The sequence below is a fragment of the Dermochelys coriacea genome, chromosome 18 (assembly GCF_009764565.3).
Source record: "Dermochelys coriacea isolate rDerCor1 chromosome 18, rDerCor1.pri.v4, whole genome shotgun sequence".
Taxonomy (NCBI): Eukaryota; Metazoa; Chordata; order Testudines; family Dermochelyidae; genus Dermochelys; species Dermochelys coriacea.
Window position 1 is genome coordinate 2103718 of NC_050085.1, and position 22647 is coordinate 2126364.

Consider the following 22647-nt stretch of genomic DNA (forward strand, 5'->3'; position numbering starts at 1 on the left):
CTTTCCTCTTGTGTGACATTAGGGCAGATTTTGTTCTGAGTTATGCTGATGTAAATCCAGAGTAACTTCTTTAAGGTAAATGGAGTTACTCTGGATTTACACTTGTATAAATCAGATCCACTAATTTGTCTGAAGGGGGAAGGGGAGGAACAGTGACCAGCCCATCAGATGGTAACAACTTTCAGTCTCTTCCATGCCCATTGTTTTCACTTCTGCCACTTGCTCACTTTGGCTGGCTCTTTCCACAGAGAAGCAAGGTTCACAGATGCTGTCAATGAAAGGGTTACATAGAATTTAAGGCCAGAAGGGACCACCTCAGATCATTGGCATCCGATGAAGTGAGCTGTAGCTCACAAAAGCTTATGCTCAAATAAATTTGTTAGTCTCTAAGGTGCCACAAGTACTCCTTTTCTTTTTGTGAATATAGACTAACACAGCTGCTACTCTGAAACCAGATCATCTGGTTTGACATGTATATCACAGGCCAGTAATTAACACTTAGCCACCCCGACAACATGCTCCACAACCTGAACTAAACCAAAGTATCACAGCCCTCAGGAGATTGCCTATTGCATGCCACAGGCAGCGAACAGGATGGACCAAAGTGCACCAATGTGCAAGGACCTGCAATGGCCAGAAATTGGTTCACAAATCAAGAGAAAAAGAGACAAAATATGACAGAAATAGATCTAACCACAAACCTCAGTGACTTTATCTACACTCGTGACATTTTACAACCATTTTCCCCCATTGGTACCACTGGGTCAGCTGTGTCCGTGTGAGCACTCCTGGGAGCTATAATGCATGACCCATCCAGGTGGTTTTGCTACTGCTCACACCAGTAGAGCTGAAGCAGGGCAGCAATGGTAGACTGTGTTTTATGCATTTCCTCACTGTAGGGAGAGAGACCTAGAGAGGGACACAAGAAGAACCACCATGATGCAGGAATTACTGGGTGAAATGCTACGGATGGCTTAGACGATCCCAGGTTATTGAAGAGAGCTATATGCCCCCCATTATCACAGCATCAGAGCAGCTCAGAATCTTGAATGTGTCACACAGCTCCCTTGTGTGTCAGGAAAGGGCTAGTGTCCCTGTGATATACAGATGGAGAACTGAGAGTAAGAGACATGCCCAAGGGCACATGGGAAACCTGTGACAGAGGAGGGAATTGAACCACTATTGTACTAGTGCCCTAACTGCTTGACCATCCTTTTTGTCCCTTTTTTCCCTTAAAATAGGCACTTCTGGTCTCAAAATCCATCCTTCCCGATCTCAGACCTGTCAAATTAAAGTGCACTGATGTCTTTGTTCCCTGTTGGCTTGTCTCTGCCCTGGAAATGGGAGCTGGGGGAAGCTGCTTTCTCCAGACTCCTATTTCAGTTAAACAGATGCAGCTGCAGGGTCTCTAACAAAAGGCTGCTCCCAACAGATTCCCAGACCAGAGAGCTTCAGTGGAAGGGGCACTGTTCAAAACAAGTCTGGCCCCAGAAGCTCCCATGTGCTTCTGTGAGTGGGGGAGCGCAATGTCTCAGCAACTCATCTGGTCTCTTTTCTGCATTCCACTGGACAGGAGACAAGTTGGCTGGGAAGTGCCTGTGCAAACAGCTGCACACACTGTAAAGCCGTGGTTCTCAACCCGGGGTACACGTACCCTGGGGGTACACAGAGATCTTCCAGGGGGTACATCAGCTCATCTAGATATTTGCCTAGTTTTACAACAGGCTACATAAAAAGCACTAGTGAAGTCAGTACAAACTAAAATTACATACAGACAATGACTTGTCTATACTGCTGTATATACCATGCCCTGGTCTACACTAGGCATTGAGGCTGAATTTAGCAGCATTAAATCGATTTAACCCTGCACCCATCCACATGACGAAGCCCTTTTTTTCGACTTAAAGGGCTCTTAAAATCGATTTCCTTACTCCACCCCCGACAAGGGGATTAGCGCTGAAATCGGTTTTGCTGGGTCGAATTTGGGGTACTGTGGATGTAATTAGACGGTCTCGGCCTCCGGGAGCTATCCCAGAGTGCTCCATTGTGACGACTCTGGACAGCACTCTCAACTCAGATGCACTGGCCAGGTAGACAGGAAAAGGCCCACGAACTTTTGAATTTCAATTTCCTATGTGGCCAGTGTGGCAAACTGCAGGTGACCATGCAGAGCTCATCAGCAGAAGTGACCATATGGAGTCCCAGAATCGCAAAAGAGCTCCAGCATGGACCGAACGGGAGGTACGGGATCTGATCCCTATATGGGGAGAGGAATCAGTGCTATCAGAACTACGTTCCAGTTTTCAAAATGCCAAAATATTTGTGAAAATTTCCCAGGGCATGAAGGACAAAGGCCATAACAGGGACCTGAAGCAGTGCTGCGTGAAACTTAAGGAGCTGAGGCAAGCCTACCAGAAAACCAGAGAGGCGAAAGGCCGCTCCGGGTCAGATCACAAAACATGCTGCTTCTATGATGAGCTGCATGCCATTTTAGGGGGTTCAGCCACCGCTACCCCAGCCATGTTCTTTGACTCCTTCAAAGGAGATGGAGGCAACACGGAAGCAGGTTTTGGGGACGAGGAAGATGATAGCTCACAGCAAACAAACGGAGAAACCGGTTTTCCCGACAGCCACAAACTTTCTCACCCTGGACCTGGAGCCAGTACCCCCCGAACCCACCCAAGGCTGCCTCCCAGACCCACCAGGCGGAGAAGGGACCTCTGGTGAGTGTACCTTTTAAAATACTATACAAGGTTTAAAAGCCAGCATTTTTAATGATTAATTTGTCCTGGCATTCGTGGCTCTCCTGGATATACTCCCAAAGCCTTTGCAAAAGGTTTCTGGGGAGGGCAGCCTTATTCCATTCACCTTGGTAGGACACTTTACCACTCCAGGCCAGTAGCACGTACTCGGGAATCATTGTAGAACAAAGCATTGCAGTGTATGTTTGCTGGCATTCAAACAACATCCATTCTTTCTCTCTCTGTATTATTCTCAGGAGAGTGATATCATTCATGGTCACCTGGTTGAAATAGGGTGCTTTTCTTAAGGGGACATTCAGAGGTGCCCGTTCCTACTGGGCTGTTTGCCTATGGCTAAACAGAAATGTTTCCCGCTGTTAGTCACATGGTGGGGGGAGGCAAAATGCGACCTTGTAATGAAAGCACATGTGCTACGTATGTAATGTTAACAGCAAGGTTTACTGTGAAAGAGTGTACCCATTGTTCTATAAAATGTGTCTTTTTAAATACCACTGTCCCTTTTTATTTCTCCACCATCTGCATGTGTTTCAAGGATCACAGGATCTTCTCCTTCTCCTTCATCTTGGTATTCTTGCACCTCAGGGCTGGGGAGAGTAAATCACAAAGTTCCATGAAAGTGCCCTTATGCATGCGAAAGTTTCGCAGCCACAGGGAATCGTCCGAGACCCGCAACACTATGCGGTCGCACCAGTCTGTGCTTGTTTCCCGGGCCCAGAATCAGCGTTCCACTGCATGAGGCTGCCCCATTAGCACCATGATGCCCACATTGGCAGGGCCCGTGCTTTGAGAGAAGTCTGTGTTCACATCCTCATCACTCTCATAACTGCGCTGACGTCGCCTACTCGCCCGGTTTCGCTTTGCCAGGTTCTGGTGCTGCATATACTGCTGTATAATGAGTGTGGTGTTTAATGTGTTCCTAATTGCCAAAGTGATCTGAGCGGGCTCCATGCTTGCTGTGGTATGACGTCTGCACAGAAAAACAGCGCGGAACGATTGTCTGCTGTTGCCCTGACAGAGGGAGGGGCTACTGATGACATGGCTTACAGGGTTGGCTTACAGGGAATTAAAATCAACAAAGGGGGTGACTTTGCGAGAAACTGAATGGCCGCCTCAAGGATAGAACTCAAAACCTCATGAATAGAACTCAAAACTGGGTTTAGCAGGCCATTGATTTCACAGAGGGAGGGAGGAAGGGAGGGAGGAGAAAATGAATACAAAACAAATCTGGTCTATTTCTTGTTTTGAGCCACTTCATCTATCTTTATACATCTTGCTGGCAGCAGACTGTGCAGTACGACCGCTAGCCATCATCACCTCCCAGGTGCTCGGCTGAAGATGGTGCTGTATGACTGGCCATTGTCTTCTGCTAGCTGCAGATTAAAAGACAGTGCACTGCCAGTAGGACTCAATCGCTGTGAGACGAAACAAGGGAAATGACCTGGCTGAGTCACTCCCATGTTTGCCCAGGAACCTGGTTAAAAGAGCACCCAGGACTACGTCAATGACTGCTACCAGTCATACTGCACTGTCTGCTGCCAAAAGGCAATAAACTGCTGCTGTGTAGCAATGCAGTACCACGGTTGCCAGCACCCAGGAGACATACGGTGATGGTTAGCTGAGCGGGCTCCATGCTTGCCATGGTATGGTGTCTATACAGGTAACTCAAGATAAAAGGTGCAAAACGATTGTCTGCCCTTGCTTTTACGGAGGGAGGGAACGGGGGCCTAACGGTATGTACCCAGAACCAACTGCAACAATGTTTTAGCCCCATCAGGCACTGGGATTCCTACCCAGAATTCAAATGGGCGGTGGAGACTGAGGGAACTGTGGGATAGCTACCCACAGTGCAATGTTCCGGAAGTTGACGGTTGCCTTGGTACTGTGGACACACTCTGTTGGCTACATGCACTTAGAGCATTTGTGTGGGGACACACACACTTGACTGTATAAAAATGCTTTCTACAAAACCGTCTTCTATAAATTCGACCTAATTTTGTTGTGTAGACTTACCCTGAGAGTATATATACAGTGTATATACACTGAAATGTAAGTACAATATTTATATCCCAGTAGATTTATTTCATAATTACAGTAAAAGCTGTTTTATCCAGCATATGGAGGAGTGCCGGTAAGTGAAAAATGTCAGTTAATTAAGAGGGTGGAAATTTGGGCCCAGGGTGTGTGTGTGTGTGTGTGTGTGTGTGTGTGGAGCTGGGGGTTAGGGAGTGGGAGGGCGTGCAGGGCGTGGGCTCTAGGAGGGAGTTTGGGTGCAGGGTGTGTGTGTGCGGAGCTGGGGGTTAGGGCATGGGAGGGGAGCCGGGCACGTGCTCCAGGAGGGAGTTTGGGTGCGGGAGGACGGGGTGAGGAGCTGGGGGTTGGGGCGCGGGAGAGGGTGTGGGGTGCTGGATCCGGGGGGTGCTCACTTTGGGCAGCTCCCCGCAAGAAGCAACCTGTCCCAGCTGCTCCTAGGTGGAGGCATAGCAGGTGGCTCCATGCGCTGCCCCCACCCCAAGTGCTAGCTCTGCAGCTTCCATTGGCTGGGAACTGCGGCATTCAAAAATAAAACAATGTAAAATTTTAGAGCCTGCAAGTCCACTCAGTCTTACTTCTTGTTCAGCCAATTGCTCAGACAAGTTTGTTTACATTTGCAGGTCATAATGCTGCTCGCTTCTTGTTTACAATGTCACCTGAAAATGAGAACAGGCGTTCGCATGGCATTGTTGTAGCCAGCATCGCAAGACATTTACGTGCCAGATGCACTAAAGATTCATATTTCCCTTCATGCTTCAACCATCATTTCAGGGGACATGTATCCATGCTGATGACGGGTTCTGCTTGCTAAGAATCCAAAGCATAGCGGACCGATGCATGTTCATTTTCATCATCTGAATCAGATGCCACAAGCAGAAGCTTGATTTTCTTTTTTAGTGGTTTGGGTTCTGTAGTTTCTGCACTGGAGTGTTCCCCTTTTAAGACTTCTGAAAGCATGCTCCACACCTCGTCCCTCTCAGATTTTGGAAGACACTTCAGATTCTTAAACCTTGGGTCAAGTGCAGTAGGTAACTTTAGAAATGTCATATTGGTATCATCTTTGCTTTTTGTCAAATCTGCAGTGAAAGTGTTCTTAAAATGAACAACATGCTAGATCATCATCCAAGACTGCTATAACATGAAATATACGGCAGAATGTGTGTAAAATAGAGCAGGGGACATACAATTCTCCCCCAAGGAGTTTAGTCACAAATTTAATTAATGCATTATTTTTTAACGAGCGTCATCAGCATGGAAGCATGTCCTCTGGAATGGTGTCAGAAGCGTGAAGGGGCATACAAATGTTTAGCATATCTGGCATGTAAATACTTTGCAATGCTGGCTACAAAAGTGCCATGCAAATGCCTGTTCTCACCTTCTGGTGACATTGTAGATAAGAAGAGGGCAGCATTATCTCCCTTAAATATAAACAAACTTGTTTGTCTTAGTGATTGGCTGAACAAGAAGTAGGACTGAGTGGACTTGAAGGCTCTGAAGTTTTACATTGTTTTGTTTTTGAGTGCAGTTATAGAACAAAAAAAAATCTACATTTATAAGTTGGACTTTCACAACAAAGAGATCGCACTATGTATTTGTATGAGGTGAATTGAAAAATACTATTTCTTTTGTTTATCATTTTTACAGTGCAAATATTTGTAATAAAAATATACAATTTGATTTCAATTACAACACACAATTACAATATATATGAAAATGAAGAAAAACATTCAAAATATTTAATAAATTTCAATTTGTATTCTATTGTTTAACAAAAAGAAAAGGAGTACTTGTGGCACCTTATAGACTAACAAATTTATTTAGCTCACGAAAGCTTATGCTCAAATAAATTTGTTAGACTCTAAGGTGCCACAAGTACTCCTTTTCTTTTTGCGAATACAGACTAACACGGCTGCTACTCTGAAACCTATTGTTTAACAGTCTGATTAAAACTGTGATTAATTTTTTAATCGTGATTAATTTTTTTGAGTTAATCACGAGTTAACTGTGATTAATTGACCGACCTAGTTCATGAATGTCTAAAGCCAGCATTTTTGTCACTGTTCTATTTGCTTTGTTCCAGTCCCCCTGGAGGGATCCCATTGAATCCTGTGGCTATGCTAGGTAGTGTTGGCTAGCTTGAGCTCAAAGTGAGTTAGTAGGGCTGGGGTGGCACTTAGCATCAGCAAAGCAGAGGGATCTTGCAAGTGTTTAGCCCCACTTCCCCGCCCCACAAAACAAACACAAGAAAATGGAGAAATTAAATGTAAAAGTGACATTAATGCATTTTTAAGGTTGACAGACACTTAGACAGAGATCTTAAGGTTTAATACTGCAGCCCATCACCGGGTACCTTCCATGTAAAATCAACAGCAATAGCAAAATCCCTAGAGGACATATGTAGTCTCTGGCATCTCTCCCTTCTCCCATTCCAAATCAAGCACTCAAAAGGCAGGAAATGCCTAAAGCTAAGGTTTCTACCATAACATTAACTCAGCCATGTCACACATTAGCAGCATTTTCTATTACTGTTTTCCTTGTTAAATATAAACCTTAATGTCTTACTGCTTCTTATTTAAGCTGTGCCATCAAATATTCAGGATGTGCAACAGGACTGAGATAAAACCACAAGTCATGATTTGCAAAGCTCCCACTATTCAGACTGCAATCAATGGAGATTGGGCACAATTGAAAATCAGGCAGTTTAATTTTTCAGTATCCTACCAATTGAGCACTTGATTTCTAACCCTTACTATTACATCAACACTAAATTTTTTGCATTGCATTGTTTGTTGATTGTCCAGAGCTCAGTGCTGTAGGTTTATGTAACAAATGATACACTTGGACGGGAAGAAATGTAATAGTTCTGTGGCAATCATCCTTCTGAATATTCTGCCTTGTGCAATTAAAGTCTAATCCTTAAGGTTTCATTAATACATTTTTTAATGATTTTTTTCACACGTAAAATTAAAATCATAGGATTTTACAAACTGATTGTTACTCTGGAGAACTACTCCTAATCCACTGCTGAAGGCAGACCAGGTATGCGTAGCATTAAGAATAGAATTTGCAACTTTCCTCAAAAAGCAAATACAGATTTCTGCTACTTGAGCCAAAGGAGAAGCTCTGTCTAAAAGTATTTTATTTTCCTCACAGGCCTCTGGCCACTAAAATAATGACAAACCCTTGATCAGTTCTGATCCCACACATACTGTCACATGCATATATAACTTGCCTCTTGGGTTGTCAGCAGCACTTGAACCTGGGAACTTGGTTGCTAAATGTATGCACCTCTGCCTCTTGAGCTAAACGAGTAGCTGGCGGTTGTAGTAGGTTGTTAACCTCAGCTGTGAATCAACCACTTGAGAGGCACAAAGCCCCCCATATTGTGCCAGGGTGGGTTACACTTGTGCTTGGCTAGTATAATGAATAGAGCTCAGCAAATAACAGATTTTTCAAATTGGTGGTCAAACCAAAAAAAAAAATAGTTTTGGGTTCAACTAAACAAAAATTGTTCAGGTTTCAGAGTAGCAGCCATGCTAGTCTGTATTCGCAAAAAGAAAAGGATTACTTGGGGCACCTTAGAGACTAACAAATTTATTTGAGCATAAGCTTTCAAGTGAGCTGTAGCTCACAAAAGCTTATGCTCAAATAAATTTGTTAGTCTCTAAGGTGCCACAAGTACTCCTTTTTTTTTTGAAAAATTGTTTAGTTTTTTTTGACAAATGAAATTCTGAAAAGAAAATGATTTGGGGTCAAACAATATGATTTGGGGGGCTTATTTTGTGTTTGGGGGGATTTTAAGCACTTTTAATTTTTTTTTAAATTAAATTTAAGTAAATTCCAAAACAAAACGTCTTTCCAAAATGAAAAATCAAAACGTTTCATTTCAGAAATGCTGAAATGAAACATGTAGACAGTTCAGAAACATTTTTTAAATTTATTTTTGACTGAAACTATTAGCCAAATTGGACCTGAATTCACAAATAGTTTCGATCAACCTGAACCTTCATATGTTGATGAAAAAACTATTTGCACAAAGAATTTCACCCAGCTCTAACAATGAAGTTCTGCTTTTGCTCTGCTCCAGCTGTTATCTCCCATATTCTTCTTTTTAGTCACAGCTGATGAGACCCTGGCAGCCCCTCAACACCAACTGGCAGAGGGCCCCACAATATTGTCACTCACATCAGGCTTGATTCACTCATTGCCACAACTGTTATCATAATATACACCTCAGAGGTGTCATGTAAGGTGTCATATGTAAATTGGTGACACACTGGTCCCAAAAATCATTGTGTGATGTATGTACAGACTGTGTAAAAAAGATTATACGTATGTGCTGAAAATATGTGCTTGAAACATGTTTGGGAGGCAGAGCATAAAACCAGATTGCCCTAGACAAAGGAAAAGAAATTTGTACCTGTCTGACTGGCTTGGTTACAGAGCTGAGAACAATAAGAACATAAGAACGGCCATACTGAGTCAGACCAATGGTTCATCTAGCCCAGTATCCTGTCTTTTGGCAGTGGCCAGTTCCAGGTGCTTCAGAGGGAATAAACAGGGAAATTATTGAGTGATCCATCCCCATTCATCCAGTCCCAGCTTCTGGGTGTAGGTCAGCAGTTTAGGGACACCCAGAGCATGGGGTTGCATCCCTGACCATCTCGACTAATAGCCATTCATGGATCTATCCTCCATGAACTTAGCTAATTCTTTTTTAACCTAGTTATACTTTTGGCCTTCACAACATCCCCTGGCAACAAGTTCCACAGGTTGATTGTGGCCTATGTGAAAGTACATTTACATATAAGGTAAACAAAGCCATCAAACTAAATAAGCAAGGGAGAAGACCGTTTAACAATCATACTGGGAGGACAGAATCTGCACCCAGGACCAGAGTTTCTGGTTCTCAAGGCAGAGACAATGAACTTTAGTAATATAAAGTAAGCAAAAAGGACATTTTAAGTTATCCATCACTGAGCCCATGAAAGCTGGCTTCTCTTGGCCTGTAAGGCAAGAGATATTGGTAACTTAATGTAAGAAAGAAACCTGCTTATGCAAAGATGGGACAATGGTACAATTAAGTTTAAGTCACTAGAAAGCATGTTGTGTTGTGTTTGTAACCAGACCCGTCTCTTTTATTCTTGCTTCGTATCACTGAGATCTCTGTGCTTTGGTAAAAACATTATTCTTGTTTTATTACAAGTGTTGTGTATTCCCAGTGGAGGGTGAGTCCACAGCTAGTCTAACAGGCTGCTGTGCACACTGTCATAGGGCTGGGGACAATAAAAATGTTTTTAAAAAATAGATCAGGTACAAAGGAAATCCTACAGGACTGTTACCAGGTAGAAAAGGTTAAACTGTCAATAACAATGCATAAGAGGCAGAAGCATTCAATAAATATTTCTAAGCTGTACTTGGAAAGAAACTAGATGATGTATTCATAGTTTACAGTGATAATGACATAAGTTCTATTCTAACTATAACTAGTTAGGATGTTAAACAGCAACTGCTAAAGTTAGACATTTTAAAATCAGCAGTGTCAGAGAACTTGCACTCAGAACTGGCTGAGGAATATTCCTTGAGCCATTGATATTGATATTTAACAAATCTGGGGAAGTTCCAGAGGATTAGAAAAAAGCTAATGTTGTATCAATATTTAAGAAAGGTAAATAGGATGGCCCAATCACTATAGGCCAGTTAGCATGACATTGATCCACAGCAAAATCATGGAAAGGCTGATATGGGACATAATCAGTAAAGAATTTAAGGATGGAAGCATAATTAATACCAATCAACATGGTTTTATGGAAATAGATCTTGTCAAACTTGTTACTGTTTTGTTTTTTTCAGATTACAAGTTTGGTCAACAAAGAAACCCCTTGATATAATATATTTAGACTTCTGTAAGACTTAGCATTATCCCACATTCTGATTAAAAAGTAGCAAAACCAATGCAGCACAGATTAAATTGAGTAGAAATGGGTTAAATGACAGATCTCAAAAATACCTGTAAATGGAAAATCATCATCTAAGGGAGGTTTTCTAGTGAGGTCACACAAGGATCTGCTCTTGGCAATGTTACTCAATAGCTTTATCAATGAGCTGGAAAAAATATAAAATCATTGCTGGTAAAGTTTTCAGATGATATAAAAGTTGGTGGAGTAGAAAACTATGATAAGGACAGGGCAGTTCTACAGAACAATCTGTGTTGCACGGCTCATTTTGACAACATGCATTTCAATATGTTTAATACAAGATCATAGCTCTAGGAACAAAGAGCATAGGGCACACTTATAGCACGGGGGCCTGTATTTTGGAAAAAAGAGACTTAAAAAAGGACTTTGGTATCATGGTGGAAACCAACTGAATGTGAGCTCCAAGTGCAAATTGGTGCCTAGGTGAGCAAATGTGATCCTTGGATGTATAAACAGGAGAACACCAAGTAGAAGTAGTGAGGTGTTGATGCCACTGCATATGGCATTAGCGAGATATTACTGGATACTGGGTCCAGTTTTGGTGTCCACTATTTAACAAGAATGTTGACAAGAGTTCAGAAAAGATCTGCAAGAACAATTTTAGGTCTGGAAACATGCCTTACAAGGAAAGACCTAAAGAAACACAATCTATTCAGCTTAACAAAGAGAAGGTTATGAGGTGACTTGATCACAGTCTATAAGAAACTGTATGGGGAGGAAATTTTTGATAGCAAAGAATCTATCAGACAAAGGCAGGAAAAGATCCAAAAGTTGCAAGTTAAAGCTAGACAAATCCAGATATAAATAAAGCACACATTTTTAAAAGTGAGGGTAATCAACCATTGGAACAACTTATCTAGGGATGTGCATTTTCCATCACTCGAAGTCTTTAAATAGAGAAGGCATGTCCTTTGAAAAGATATGCTGTAGCTCAGTCAGCAGTTATGGACTAGATGCAGGAATCATTCAGGGTACGGCTGTGCTGCAAAAAAGACCCTATGGCAGCAAGTTTCAGAGCTCAGGTCAACTGACAGGCTCCCCGGGCTAAAAATAGAAGTGTTGATGTTCCTGCTCAGGCAGGATGAGTATTTTGACACAAACTATTTTTTGAGAGAGAGAAAAATGCTGATTCAGGTCGACTGAAACATTTCCTGAATTTGTGTCAATTTCAGAAAATTCTTTTGGTCAGGAAATTTAAAAAAAAAATCCAAAAAGTTGAAATATTTTGACTTTTTATGTCAAAACAGCATTTTGTTTAGAAAGTTTCTTTTATTTTACTTTTTATTTTAAAAGTTAAAAAATGCCCCCAATCAAAACAAAAGTTTTGTTTGACTCAAAATGAATTTTTTCCCTATTTTTTTGATTTGCCAAAAATTCTGAAACACTTTGTTTTGGGGTTGGCCCAGAATGAATTGTGACAAGATTATGACAAGATTATGACTGTCAACAGATGGCTTAGGCAGTGGTGCTATAAGGAGGGCTTTGGGATGTATGGCCATTGGGAGGCATTCATGGACAGAGGACAGTTCTCTCGGGATGGACTTCATCTGAGTAGGGAAGGAAATAGACTTCTAGGATCGAGGCTGGCACAACTGATAAAGAGAGCTTTAAACTAGGAATTAGGGGGAGATGGATGGGAGATGTCCAGGAAATCTCCACGCCAGATTTTAGCATTGAGAGGGGAGAAGACGAAGTAAGAAAGGATACAGCCGTGGGTAGGAGAATGTATATAAGGAGCGAGGGCGGTGTGGATACTAGTCTAATAGGTTATACTGGTTGTAGAATGACTGTGCCTAATAGGGTACAAAATGTGAGCGAGGCCAAACAGCAAAAATTAAGATGTTTGTATACCAATGCGAGGAGCCTAGGTAACAAAATGGAGGAACTAGAGCTACTGGTGCAGGAAGTGAAACCAGATATTATAGGGATAACAGAAACATGGTGGAATAGTAGTCATGACTGGACTACAGGTATTGAAGGGTATGTGCTGTTTAGGAAAGACAGAAACAAAGGTAAAGGTGGTGGAGTAGCATTGTATATCAATGATGAGGTAGAATGTAAAGAAATAAGAAGCGATGCAATGGATAAGACAGAGTCCGTCTGGGCAAAAATTACATTGGGGAAGAAAACTAGTAAAGCCTCTCCTATGGTAGTGCTTGGGGTGTGCTATAGACCTCCGGGATCTAATTTGGATATGGATAGAGCCCTTTTTAATGTCTTTAATAAAGTAAATACTAATGGAAACTGCGTGATCATGGGAGACTTTAACTTCTCAGATATAGGCTGGAGGACCAGTGCTAGTAATAATAATAGGGCTCAGATTTTCCTAGATGCGATAGCTGATGGATTCCTTCATCAAGTAGTTGCTGAACCGACTAGAGGGGATGCCATTTTAGATTTAATTTTGGTGAGTAGCGAGGACCTCATAGAAGAAATGGTTGTAGGGGACAATCTTGGCTCAAGTGATCATGAGCTAATACAGTTCAAACTAAATGGAAGGATTAACAAAAATAAATCTGCAACTAGGGTTTTTGATTTCAAAAGGGCTGACTTTCAAAAATTAAGGAAATTAGTTAGGGAAGTGGATTGGACTGAAGAATTTATGGATCTAAAGGTAGAGAAGGCCTGGGATTACTTTAAATCAAAGCTGCAGAAGCTATCGGAAGCCTGTATCCCAAGAAAGGGGAAAAAATTCATAGGAAGGAGTTGTAGACCAAGCTGGATGAGCAAGCATCTTAGAGAGGTGATTAAGAAGAAGCAGAAAGCATACAGGGAGTGGAAGATGGGAGGGATCAGCAAGGAAAGCTACCTAATTGAGGTCAGAACATGTAGGGATGAAGTGAGACAGGCTAAAAGTCGAGTAGAGTTGGACCTTGCAAAGGGAATTAAAACCAATAGTAAAAGGTTCTATAGCCATATAAATAAGAAGAAAACTAAGAAGGAAGAAGTGGGGCCGCTTAACACTGAGGATGGAGTGGAGGTTAAAGATAATCTAGGCATGGCCCAATATCTAAACAAATACTTTGCCTCAGTCTTTAATAAGGCTAAAGAGGATCTTAGGGATAATGGTAGCATGACAAGTGGGAAGGAGGATATAGAGATAGATATTACCATATCTGAGGTAGAAGCGAAACTGAAACAGCTTAATGGGACTAAATCGGGGGGCCCAGATAATCTTCATCCAAGAATATTAAAGGAATTGGCACCTGAAATTGCAAGCCCATTAGCAAGAATTTTTAATGAATCTGTAAACTCAGGAGTAGTACCGAATGATTGGAGAATTGCTAATATAGTTCCTATTTTTAAGAAAGGAAAAAAAAGTGATCCGGGTAACTACAGGCCAGTTAGTTTGACATCTGTAGTATGCAAAGTCCTGGAAAAAATTTTGAAGGAGAAATTAGTTAAGGACATTGAAGTCAATGGTAAATGGGACAAAATACAACATGGTTTTACAAAAGGTAGATCGTGCCAAACCAACCTAATCTCCTTTTTTGAAAAGGTAACAGATTTTTTAGATAAAGGAAATGCAGTGGATCTAATTTACCTAGATTTCAGTAAGGCATTTGATACCGTGCCACATGGGGAATTATTAGTTAAATTGGAGAAGATGGGGATCAATATGAACATCAAAAGGTGGATAAGGAATTGGTTAAAGGGGAGACTGCAACGGGTCCTACTGAAAGGCAAACTGTCAGGTTGGAGGGAGGTTACCAGTGGAGTTCCTCAGGGATCGGTTTTGGGACCAATCTTATTTAATCTTTTTATTACTGACCTTGGCACAAAAAGTGGGAGTGTGCTAATAAAGTTTGCAGATGATACCAAGCTGGGAGGCATTGCCAATTCGGAGAAGGATCGGGATATTATACAGGAGGATCTGGATGACCTTGTAAACTGGAGTAATAGTAATAGGATGAAATTTAATAGTGAGAAGTGTAAGGTTATGCATTTAGGGATTAATAACAAGAATTTTAGTTATAAGTTGGGGACACATCAATTAGAAGTAACGGAAGAGGAGAAGGACCTTGGAGTATTGGTTGATCATAGGATGACTATGAGCTGCCAATGTGATATGGCTGTGAAAAAAGCTAATGCGGTTTTGGGATGCATCAGGAGAGGCATTTCCAGTAGGGATAAGGAGGTTTTAGTACCGTTATACAAGGCACTGGTGAGACCTCACCTAGAATACTGTGTGCAGTTCTGGTCTCCCATGTTTAAAAAGGATGAATTCAAACTGGAGCAGGTACAGAGAAGGGCTACTAGGATGATCCGAGGAATGGAAAACTTGTCTTATGAAAGGAGACTCAAGGAGCTTGGCTTGTTTAGCCTAACTAAAAGAAGGTTGAGGGGAGAGATGATTGCTCTCTATAAATATATCAGAGGGATAAATACAGGAGAGGGAGAGGAATTATTTCAGCTCAGCACCAATGTGGACACAAGAACAAATGGGTATAAACTGGCCACCAGGAAGTTTAGACTTGAAATCAGATGAAGGTTTCTAACCATCAGAGGAGTGAAGTTTTGGAATAGCCTTCCAAGGGAAGCAGTGGGGGCAAAAGATCTATCTGGTTTTAAGATTCTACTTGATAAATTTATGGAGGAGATGGTATGATGGGATAATGGGATTTTGGTAAGTAATTGATCTTTAAATGTTCAGGGTAAATAGGCCAAATCCCCTGAGATGGGATATTAGATGGATGGGATCTGAGTTACCCAGGAAAGAATTTTCTGTAGTATGTGGCTGGTGAATCTTGCCCATATGCTCAGGGTTTAGCTGATCGCCATATTTGGGGTCGGGAAGGAATTTTCCTCCAGGGCAGATTGGAGAGGCCCTGGAGGTTTTTCGCCTTCCTCTGTAGCATGGGGCATGGTTGACTTGAGGGAGGCTTCTCTGCTCCTTGAAGTCTTTGAACCATGATTTAAGGACTTCAATAGCTCAGACAAGGGTGAGGTTTTTCATAGGAGTGGGTGGGTGAGATTCTGTGGCCTGCGCTGTGCAGGAGGTCGGACTAGATGATCAGAATGGTCCCTTCTGACCTTAGTATCTATGAATCTATGAATTTTTGTCCAGATCCTTTGGAACTGCCAGCTTTGGTTATTTGCACAAATGGTTAAGAGTGGAATTTTCAAAACTGCATAAGTGACTTAGGAGTGTTGTTGTAGCCATGTTATTCCCAAGATATGAGCAAGACAAAGTAGATGAGGGAATATCTTTTATTGGACCAACTCCTGTTGGAGAAAGAGACAAGCTCCACAGAAGTCTTCTTCAATCCCAGACATGAAGAAGAGATCTGATCTATCTAACCTATCCAGATAGCAGGTTCACACTCGCCCTCTAGGGAAAGAAACCACATTCTTTTTTCTACAGAAACAGGCCTTTCCCAGTGAGTGACAGATTGGAAAGTGCCATGACAGCCCTTTTAGCATGGAGCTGGAGAGCAGGACTCCCAGGTTCAAATCCCAACTCTGCCAATCAGAGCTGACCTATAGTTGAGGAGGCAGCAGTGATAGCTAGGGTCCTCCTCCCTTTCTGACACCCTTTGAAGGCTGGGCCCTGTTGGGGTCATACAAAGGTCTCCTCCTCCCTGGCCTGTGGTGGCGGTGGGCCCGAGACTGGGAGCAGTGGTGAGCCAGCTTCCTCCTACACAGCCTGACAGCAGGCCCGGAGCAGTGGGACAGTGTCATCCCCATCCCTCAGCCAGCTGGAGAGCTGTAGCAGCTGGCTGGGGCCTCCCAAACCAGGAAGCAGTGGAGGGGGTGGCCACTGTGGGTGGGGGCCAGCAGCAGTGGATGAGGGGGTGGGCAGGGAGAGCAGGGCTCTCAAGTGCCCACTGGGATCTCACACAGCTGTGTTTGGCCCGAGCAACTGCATTTTCTTCTCCTGGCCACTGGCCCGCCGGGGGTTCAGGCAGCCAGACAGCTTCTCTGCTTCCCCTTCCTCTGCTCCTATGATGGTGCCAGGTGGGTGTGAGCCTCCCCCTCGCCCCGCAGTGAGGAGGCAACAGCTGGTAGGGAGGGGCTGGGGATTGGAGGGGAGAGATGCGGGGGGGGGGGCAGAATCTGGAAAGGGAGGTAATAGGGGCAGGGGCTGAGAGGGTAAAAGATGAGGGGCAATGTCTGGGAGGGAAAAGAATGGGATCAGGGAAGAGAAAAGACGGTTACTCACCTCTCATAACTGTTGTTCTTCAAGATGTGTTGCTCACATCCATTCCAATTAGGACTGTGCATGCGGGGCGCACACACGCCGGAAAGTTTTTCCCCTGGCAGCACCTGTCGGGTCGGCTGTGGAGTCCCCTGGAGTGGCGCCTTCATGGCGCTCAATATGTGACCCTGCCAACCCTGCGCCTCCTCAATTCCTCCTTGCCGGCTGCTCCGACAGAGGGGAAGATGGGCGGATCTGAGCAGTGGATATAAGAAACGCATCTCGAAGAACAACAGTTATGAGAGGTGTGTGACATGGTGCACCCCATAAGGCTTTATGGGAATATGCTCATGAATGTATATATGACATAACTGGAATATGTTTTATGCTACATATGCCATGTAATATATCTATGTAAAGATTAAGATCTACTTAATACATTCATCCTATTTGTATGCATGTGTCATTGTTGTATTCAAAGTTATGAATATTGGCTGTATACTTGTCTGGTTTTAAATAACCTTAGTAAGGCATTTGGTCAGCTTCTTTAGAAAGGAATTTGCAAGTTAAGTGCCCAATCAAGAAGCACTGTATTCTAAGTCATTGTAGTCCTTAAAATATGGAAAATACTGTTTAGTTCTTCATGTAATTATTAATAAAATTAAAGGGGCATGTATCTTATTAACTGTTTTCCTAAACCTCCAGGAAGAAATCCTAGCTGGTGTGGACCCAACCTGAACCAGGCTAGCCAGCACTGTCTGTGATTTGGGGGGCATGTGATAAATGAAGGGGGAGAGGGGTAGCTCCCTTTTATGGACCCAGCCAGCCAGTTAGCTATAAAATCCCTCTTAGTAGCTGTTCTCTACTTGCTTTACCTGTAAAGGGTTAAAAGTCTCACTGCCATGCTTAGGTAAAAGGCAGTGAGTGGGCACCTAGCCAAAAGAGCCAATGCGAAGGCTAGAACTTTTAAAAATTGAAACAAGACTCCCCTTTTGTCTGTCTGTGGTTGTTCTCCCGGAGAGAGGGAACAGGGCAGCAACTATGCTGTAAGAAACTACTCATTTAAAACCCCAGATATATAAGTAGATCAGGAAATGTCTAGGAAGATGCAATTAGGTTGATCTCTTTTTATTTATTTATGGCTTGTGGACTTCTCTGTGCTAACCCCAGGTGCTTTTGTTTTGCTTGTAACTTTTAAACTGAACCTCAAGAAAGTTATTCTTGGTGCTTAAACCTTGTAGGTTCTCTCTCTTTTTTTAAATCTAGCAATAGCTTGAGTTTCCAGATGTATTTTCTTTCTTTTTGTTTTAATAACATTTACCTTTTTAAAGAACAGGATTGGATTTTTCTGTCCTAAGAGGTTTGTGCATATGTTGTTTAATTAGCTGGTAGCAACAGCTGATTTCCTTTGTTTTTTCTTTCTCAGCTCTTTGCCGAAGGAGGGGTGAAAAGGCCTGAGGGTACCCCACAGGAAGGAATTCCCAAGTGTGCCTTCCTGGGTTCTCAAAGGGGTTTTGCACTTGGGTGGTGGCAGCATCTACCCATCCAAGGTCAGAGAAAAGCTGTAACCATGGGAGTTTACTATAAACTGGGAATGGCCAGTATTAATTTTTTGAATTCTTGCAGACCCACACCTTCTGCACCTGAAGTGCCAGAGTGGGGATTTAGCTTTTAACAGACTCCAATCAGGTGACTTCCAAACCTTACCTAGGTGGTGGGTGTGACACTCTGCCTTCGGGGAACACCCTACACCCCCATGTTCATCCTTATAATATGATTGTGTGGTATCCAATGCAAAGTTTGTCATGTCGGGTGTCTTCAGAAGGCTCATGATGAACTGAACATTGTTGTTATAGTGATGTTATAGGTTGTAATTTCATGTATATGGTCATGAGGCTAAAAATGTGTCCTCATGGCTTAAACCAACCCACGCAAAACTCTCCAGGAGCAGAGGGGCAGTTCACACTTCATCAAGACATGTATGTGACAAACCCAGCCCAGCCTCACAGAAAAAATGGACACTGGCCTAGGCAGCAAGAAAGGATCTGATGGACTCTCGAGTGAGTCATCCCCCTTCCCTTGGTCAGTTTGGGACTACGATTAGGTAATGGTCACCTGACTCTGAAGGTGTGTGGGGGGGAAGCTAAGAGGGAAGAAAGAATATGACATAAAAGAGAGACATTTGCCGTGTCCGCTCTCTTCCATTTCCATCTACAGACACCACCACCAAGCGGCTGAAGCACTGATCAAAGGGGAGAGCCTGGCTGAAGGGCAACCAGCCAGCCTGTGGTGAGAGGCATCTAAGTTTATAAGGGCACTGAACGTGTTAAGATCAGCTTATAATGCGTTTTGCTTTTATTTCATTTGACCAGATCTGACTTGTTGTGCTTAGATTTTAAGTGATTATAAGTCAATCTTTTGTAGTTAATAAATTTGTTTATTTTATCTGAAGCAGTGAGTTTGGTTTGAAGCATGTCAGAGACTCCCCTTGGGATAACAAGCCTGGGGGATATCAATTTCTTTGTTAAACTGATGAACTCATATAAGCTTGCAGAGTCCAGCAGGCATAACTGGACACTGCAAGACGGAGGTTCCTAGGGTTGTATCTGAGACCGGAGATATTGGCTAGTGTCATTCGGTTGCACAATCCAAGGAGCAGCTTACATGCCAGAGACTGTGTGTGAACAGCCCAGGAGTGGGGGTTCTCACAGCAGAGCAGGGTAAGGCTGGCTCCGAGAGTCGAGGATTGGAGTGACCTAGCAGATCACCAGTACAAATAACATCATGGGAATGTCACAATGGGATTGGAGTGAAGGAAATGCTGATTGTAGCACTGCCACCACTATGAACAGCTTGTTCGACTTCCTGAATGGCTTAGTGCACTCGATGTAGAAAGCTAGTGCTCACCGAACATCAAGGGAGTGCAGCTGCAGCTCCTGGTTACTGGCATGAGGCTTAGGGTAAAAGATGGGTTGGAAAATGACCTGGCTGGTGTGGAAATGCGACACCACCTTAAGGAGAAAGGCCGGGTGCAGCCTAAGTTGCAACTTATCGCTGTGGAAAACTATGTAAGGCAGTTCCGAGGTGAGGGCCTTTAGCTCAGACACCATCCTCGCTGAAGTAATGGTAACCCGGAAAGCTGTCTTCCATGACAGATTCAGAAGGGAGCAAGTCGCCAGTGGCTCAAGTCTCCAGGGGGCCCCATGAGCCTGGAGAGGACCAGGTTAAGGTCCCACTCAGGGACAGGCTGCCTGAGCTGGGGATATAGGCAGTCCAGACCTTTGAGGACGTGACCAAGCATAGGGTTAGCGAAGACAGATCGACTGGAAATTCCTGGGTGGAAGGCCGAGATAGCAGCAAGGTGTACCCTTATGGAGGATGCCTCCAGGCCTTGCTGTTTCAGGCGCAGGAGGTACTCAAGATGACAGGTACCAGCGCCTGGAGCGGGGGGGGGGGGTGACACTGGTCACACCAACACGAGAATCTCTTCCACTTTGCCAAATACGTGGCTCTAGTAGAGGGCTTCCTGCTGCCAAGGAGGGCCTCCCTTACTTGTTCTGAGCACAGAAGTTGCATGGGATTCAGCCATGAAGCTTCCAAGCCATGAGGTGGAGGGACCACAGGTCGGGGTGATAGAGGTGACCGTGGTCCTTAGTGAGTAAGAGGAGGAGAGGCAATGTGACTGGTGTGTCCACCAACAGCTCCAGTAGTGTGGTGTACCAGTGTTGCCAAAGCCACGCTAGGGCCACCAGAATTATCTCTGCCCCTTCCCTGCAGATCTTGAGCAGGACCTTGTGCACAAGAGGGGAAAGGCATAGAGCAGGTGACCACTCCAGGGCAGCAGGAATGCATCCATGAGGGAGCCTGGGCTGTGACCCTGGAAAGAGCAGAACATTGGGCACTTCCTGTTGCGGTGGGTGGCAAACAGGTCGACCTGGGGAAACCCCCACCTTTGGAAAATGAGGGGTATGATATCCGGCCGGATGGACCACTTGTGAGTGTGGAAGGACCTGCTGAGACGGTTTGCCAGTGTGTTCTGAATTCCTGGTAGAAAGGATGCTTCCAGGTTAATGGAGTGGGCTATGCAGAACTCCCACAGCCGAAGGGCTTCCTGGCATAGGGGAGAGGAATGGGCTCCACCCTGCTTGTTGATATAAAACATGGTGGTGGTGTTGTCCGTTAGAACAGCCACACCCTGGCCTTGCAGTCGGGTGTGGAAGGCCTGGCAAGCAAGGCGCACCACCCTCAGCTCCCTGACGTTGATATGGAGGGAGAGATCATCCTGCAACCACAGGCCCTGTGTCTGGAGGTCTCCCAGATGTACCCCCCATCCCATAGCTCACGCATCTGTAACCAGGGACAGGGAAGGCTGAGGGTTGTGGAAGGGGACTCCTTCACACAGCGCTTGAGGGTTGAGCCACCATTGGAGGGATGTGAGGACCTGCCCTGGCACCGTGACCACTGAATTCAAGCTGTCGCACCCTGGGCGCAAGGCCGAGGTGAGCCATGCCTGCAGCAGTCTGAGCTGCAGCCTGACATGCCAGGTCACATAAGTGCAAGCGACCATGTGGCTAAAGAGACTCAGGCACCTCCTTGCTGTTGTGGTTGGGAATTACTGTAGGCTTTGAATTATGTCCGTGATGGCTCAGAATCGGGTCTCTGTCAGAAGAGCTCATGCCTAAATTGAATCTAACACTGCCCCAATGAATTCTATTTTTTGGGTCGGTTCCAAGGTCAACTTCCCCAAGTTGAGGAGGAGACTCAGTCGCTCGAACGTGCACCTGACCAAATGGATCTGGGACTGCACCTGCCCCCTGGTGCGGCCCCTGAGCAGCCAGTGGTCGAGGTAGAGGTATACCTGCACCTGTCTCTGATGGATAAAAGCAGCCATGATTGACATGCACCTTGTGAACACTTGAGGGTCTGTTGAGAAGCTGAATGGTAGGACCGTGAATTGGTAATGCTTGTGGTTGAACACGAAGCATAGGAAGCGCTGGTGTGCGGGACAAATCGCTATGTGGAAGAATGCGTCCTTCAGGTCGAGGGTGGCAAACCAGTCTCCCAGACCCAGGGAGGGGATAATGCTGCCCAGGGAGACCTATTCTCTTTAAGACCTCACATAGTTCCAAGCTTCTTCCAGTCAGAGTTGCTATGTTCCAACAGCTGTATCTCAGCTTAGTCCACTCACTAGCTCCTTTAACTGTAGTGGTCCTTGCCCTGTTACAACAGTCAGACAAGGCTGTTGTGCATCACTTGCAGGGAATCAGTTCACATGAGCATATCTATTGGATGAGCTTTACAGATCAGCTGTACAGGCCTGACACCCTTGGTTTGAAATTGGAGTTTCCCTTCTCTAATGTGAGCTGCTTACTGAGGCTACCAAACCCCATCTGGCCTGGCAGGACTTATTTTAAGGCAGTTTGTATTTGCCTTGATATCCTCAGCATAGGGCCTCAGTAGCATTTTATAGAGGTAACTGTGCCACCAGCTACCCTCACACCCTGCTGAGAGATGCTCTTTAACTGCTTATTGGATATTTGCAGCTATCTTGCATCTGCAAGACATTCCCCATCTACCACCCAGGGATGCGCCTGTTGAGAGTTGGTCGCTCCTTCCCAGGCTCATGTCAACTTGAAAAAAATCGGTAGCATTCTATTCCAGTTCTGCCCACAATCCCAAGATTCATCCACCAGCACTGAGGAGCCAGGTGTTTTTGCTAAAAAGCTCAGGGATTAAA